This window comes from Jaculus jaculus, chromosome 3 (genome assembly GCF_020740685.1).
Source record: "Jaculus jaculus isolate mJacJac1 chromosome 3, mJacJac1.mat.Y.cur, whole genome shotgun sequence".
NCBI classification, from domain to species: Eukaryota; Metazoa; Chordata; class Mammalia; order Rodentia; family Dipodidae; genus Jaculus; species Jaculus jaculus.
In genome coordinates this window covers 69,544,932-69,550,439 of record NC_059104.1, presented here as the reverse complement: position 1 = coordinate 69,550,439, position 5,508 = coordinate 69,544,932, and the positions used below count along the sequence as shown (strand labels likewise).

Genomic DNA, 5,508 nt, shown 5'->3' with positions numbered 1-5,508 from the left:
ACAGAAGATCCCAGTGAGAAAAACATATCCTCAACAAACGAAATATATCTGGATGTATCATCATACCTGATTTCAAGATATAGTATCAAGCCATAGTAACTAAAGCAGCACGGCACTTACACAAGAAAGAGATATACAGATCAATGAAACATAGTAAAAGATCCATATCTAAATTCAAGCAAGTATAGCTACCTGATCTGTGACAAAGGGGCCAAAAGTACACACTGGAGGAAAGAAAGTGTTTTTCACAAAGGGTGCTGGAGAAATTAAATAACTGCATGTGGAAGAATGAAATTAGACCCACTTCCCTCACCCTGCAAAAAGTCAACTCTAATCTGGGTATAGTGGTGCATGCCTTTAATCCCAGCACTTGGGAGGCAGAGATAGGAGGATTGCCATGTGTTTGAGGCCATTCTGAGACTACATAGTGAATTCCAGGTCAACCTGAGCTAGAGTGAGACTTTACCTCAAAAAAAAAAAAAAAAAAGTCAACTCTCCATGGATAAAGGACTGCAATATATGACCCAAAACTCTAAAACAACTAGAAAAAAGAAGAAGAACAACAACGGAATACTCCACAATATAGGCATAGGGAAAGACTTCTTTAACAAGACCCCAGTAGCTCAGGAAATTAGATCAACATGCAACCATTGGGATCTCATGAAACTAAAAGCTACTGTATAGATAAGCAAACCATCAGAAGAGTCAATAGACATACCACATGACTGGAGAAAATCTTCACCAACTATACCTCCAACAAAGGTTTAATATCTAGAATCTACAAAGAACTCAAAAATCTAAATAATTAATTAAAATATCAAACAATCGCCAGGCGTGGTGGCGCACGCCTTTAATCCCAGCACTTGGGAGGCAGAGGTAGGAGGATCGCTGTGAGTTCGAAGCCACCCTGAGACTCCATAGTGAATTCCAGGTCAGCCTGGGCTAGAGTGAGACCCTACCTCGAAGAATAAAAAATAAATAAATAAATAAAATAAAATAAAATAAAATAAAATAAAATAAAATAAAATATCAAACAATCCATTAAAAAATTCTCAAAGGAAGAAATACAAATAGCCACTACACATCTAAAGAAATGTTAAACATCTTTAGTCATCAGAGAAATACAAGTCAAGACAATTTTGAAGTTTCATCTCACTTCAGTCAGAATGACATTCATCCAAAAAAAAAAAAAAAATCAAATAACCACAAATACTGGCAAAGCTGTGGGGAAAGAGGCACCCTTACCCACTGCTGGTGGGAATGCAAACTTGCACAATCACTACAGAAATCAGTATGAAGACTCCTGAGAAAAGATGAAAATAAATCTACCATTTGATCCAGCTATAACATTTCTGGGTGTATACTCTAAAGACTCCATTCTTTACTACAGAGATTCTTGCCCAGCTATGTTGTTGTTGATCTATTCACAATAGTTATCAACTAAAATCAGCCCAGATTCCCATCAACTAATGAATGGATAAAGAAGATGTGGTACATATGTACAATGGAATTCTACTAAGCCATAAGGAAAAGTGAAATAATGAAATTTGCAGGAAAGTGAATGAAGCTGGAACATATCATTCTGAATAAGGTCATGTGGCCCAGAAAGACAAATGCTGCAGGTACTCCAATCTGCAATTTCTAACAGGAATCAATTGGAGATGAGGGCAAAGGATAATAAGAACCGGGAATATGGACATAAAACAAGAATACGACCAGGAGACACAGAAAAAAAAAAAAAATAGGAAGAGAGGGGAGGAGGAAGTACTTGACAGGCTAGGGGAGGGACAGACTATAAGAGATGGGAGGGGCTTGAAGGGGTAGAGGGTAGGGAGTATGGGGAGGGAATTACACAACAGTTAATAAACATAAATCAGTTCTACAAAAATCCTCCTTATGGCTAGCATTCTGAAAGATATAACTAGCACTAAAGGGAGAGGTGGGACAGTATCAACAAGAGGTTGAGGGCTGGAGTGATGGCTTAGTGGTTAAGCACTTATCTGTGAAGCATAAGGACTCTGGGTCAAGGCTTGATTCCCCAGGACCCATGTTAGCCAGATTCACAAGGGGGCACATGCATCTGGAGTTTATTTGCAGTGGCTGGAAGCCCTGGCGTGCCCATTCTTTCCCTCTCTCTCTCTCTCTCTCTCTCTCCCTCTCCCTCTTTCTCTGTCTGTCACTCTCAAATAAATAAATAAAAATAAGCAAAAAATAAAAAAAATAAACAAAAGGTTGAAAAATTTTAACCTTACAGGCATAGAATATTGCCAATAAATCTTAGGCCCAGAATTGTGTTGTCCCACCCATCACAGTGAGCTGCTGGCCAGGGAAACCCATGAGGTCCTCAAAACAATGCAGACCATTGCCCAAACACTTGATTACCTGCCAGAGCTAAAATGTAAGACCCTATTGCTAAAGACACCACAGGCTGAGGTCATAGGACATTGGAGCACTACTCTGGAACTAAAAGGGAGACTAGGTCCTCATGGCTAGCCCTCATAGTGCTGGAAAGCTTGATGGGAGCCACTGGAGGACAATAGTCAACAACAGCATGAATAGGTAGTGGACCCTGCAGGTACAAAATCAACCAACCAGACAAGAAGTATACACTTGTGCAATAGTGGTGCACTGCCTCTGTGGTAACCAACTGTTCTCTGATTGGACATGTGGCACACTCAGTGGGAGAGAACTCATATCTGATACTGGAAACCAAGTCAAAATCCCATGATTAGGAAACTCATAGACATCAGAGAGAAGCCTCCACTGCTTTCTGGAGAAGAGTGGGCTTGCACACAAAAAGTCTCTCAAATAAATTTGCATACCTCCTTTAACCCAAGATGCTCTCACGTTTGGTTGGAGAATCTGTTTTATTTTACAGATGGCAGAAAAACGGAGGAGATCCAAAATCAATTGACAAGATTAAAAGGTAGCTGACTGTCCACCACAAGATGTGACACCTCTACCATATCTACTGGGGCCCAGAAAAACTTGGAGAGGAAGTGGCCACATGAACACTGCTCTTACTGTTAGCTTAATAGCCAGATCCTGAGTAATGGTGACAGACACAATGATCAATCAAAACCCATCAAAGCAGAAATCCACAGACAAATGAAAATGCAACAGTCAATCACACTGCCAACAGGGTTGCCATGGTTCAGGGAACATTGCAGAAGAGGGTGTGCAAAGATGGTAACAGCCATAAAGTGGGTAAGAATACCTGGAGGCATGGTTCCCCTCTTCCCTCTCCAGGGAAATGCAGGCAGGAACAAAGGGATAAAAAGTATAACCCATTATAATATGTATATTTTGTCTCTAAGTCTCAGAAGTATGTTACCCAAGATATTGAGTGCTGACATGGTTCCAGTTGATGCTGAAAACTAGGTGGAACTGGAAGAAAACCCACTACTTATTAACTGAATGTTGGAACTCCAACACACACTTGAAGATCCTTTTGTAAGAGTGTATGCAATTAAGGAAGAAAACTTGAAACTGAAGTAAAAAAAAAACAACAAAAAACAAGTTCTTGGACAGTAGATAGAAAACCTCATGTCTGCCTCTAGTGTTGTTCAAATGACTGACACAAAAATCAAAAGAAAGTAAGGGATTGATTTTCCCTCTGTTTCATAGAGTTGCTGCTCTTTTTCTTTCTTGCTTTTAAAAGTTGGATAGGATGCAAGAGTTATATTACCTTTGTTTGTGGCTTCCCTGAGTGTTTATAAAGATAATGTCAGAACTAGGTACAATTAACTGCATAACAGGAGACTTCCATACATTTGTGTATTATCTTAGTCTAAGAAAATTTGAAGATGTAGAGACTTTATAATTAGAATTACAAGCCAGGCGTGGTGGCGCACGCCTTTAATCCCAGCACTCGGGAGGCAGAGGTAGGAGGGTCGCCATGAGTTCAAGGCCACCCTGAGACTCCATAGTGAATTCCAGGTCAGTCTGGGCCAGAGTGAGACTCTACCTCGAAAAACCAAAAAAAAAAAAAAAAATAGAATTGCATATATTTATGAAAGTTGAAGATGGATGTTTGATCAACTTGCTTTGATTTATAGATTTAGCACTGTCATTTATTACAAGTATTACTTAGTAAAATACACAAGAAAATAACCAGCTGGGCATGGTGGTGCACGCCTTTAATCCCAGTACTTGGGAGGTAGGAGAATCGCCATGAGTTCAAGGCTACCCTGAGTCTATACAGTGAATTCCAGGTCATCCTGAGCTAGAGTGAGATCGTACCTCAAAAAACAAAAATAAGTAAGTAAATAAAAAGAAAAACAATAACCATGTTGTGAAAAAAGTGACCAAAATCATGTACTGAATGCACAACTTTCTGTATCCTGTCCACTGTCTTTTGCCTCTGCCTTTCCATTTCCTTCCCCAAAGTGACTTTGGTAGTTAATCTCCTGTGAGAGTAACCTGAACTTAACTGGCACTGGGTGCTTTTTTAGCAGAGGCTTGCCTTTTGTGATACTTAGTAACAAGATAGGATGCTGGTTTTCCTTTGATCAATTGAAAACTGAATGAGATTTTTTTTCTTTGAAACTGAATTGTCATATTGAGAAGAATAAAACTTCCTTTTGATATCTGAAAATGTAGGTTATGTGTTAGAAATAGAAAATCTTGAAGAAAAATAGATATTAGGTAGAAACCGTGATAAACAGAAGTAACCAACTCTAGTGTTTTCACTCTAGGTACAGATTCTCTTTGGCCCAAGGACCTTGTGGGAAATGCATGTGAGAGTGGATTAAGCTTAACATGAGGGTTCAGTAAGCCACATCTTAACAAGCTCACTTAGAGTTTGGTCAAAGTTTTATTTGTATCCAGAAGAAAAACTGTTGAACACTCATTGAGAGTATATTAGTGTCAAAATCGGAAAGAAGTGGGAGAGTTTGTATCTGTAATAATTTTTTTTTCATCTTTTATTTATTTATTTGAGAGTGGCAGACACAGGGAGAAAGACAGATAGAGGGAGAGAGAGAGAATGGGCGTGTCAGGGCTTCCAGCCTCTGCAAACGAACTCCAGACGCGTGTGCCCCCTTGTGCATCTGGCTTATGTAGGACCTGGGGAACCAAGCCTCGAACCGGGGTCCTTAGGCTTCACAGGCAAGCGCTTAACCGCTAAGCCATCTCTCCAGCCCTGTAATAATTTTTATCTTATCGTTTCATCTCACTTGTCTTCCCAGAATTCGCCACTACTTGGTCTGCAGAGTTTTTGCCATCGTTTAACACTTTTTTTTTTTTTTTTTTTTTTTTTTAGTTTTTTTGAGGTAGGCTGTCACTCTAGCTCAGGCTGACCTGGATTTCACTATGTAGTCTCAGGGTGGCCTCGAACTCATGGTGATTCTCCTACCTCTGCCTCCCAAGTGCTGGGATTAAAGGCGTGCACCACCACACCCGGCAATAATTTTTTTAAACAATTTTGTTTATTGATTCTATTTGATAAAGAAGTCAATAACAGGGCTGGAGAGATGGCTTAGCGGTTAAGCGCTTGCCTGTGAAGCC

The 5,508-nt window shown here is 39.8% G+C and overlaps 1 pseudogene; it reads left to right on the top strand.

Moving 5' to 3' along the window:
• The first annotated feature begins 3,327 nt into the window (after positions 1-3,327).
• Positions 3,328-3,600, top strand: LOC101606896 (annotated as a pseudogene).
• The last annotated feature ends 1,908 nt before the right edge of the window (positions 3,601-5,508 follow it).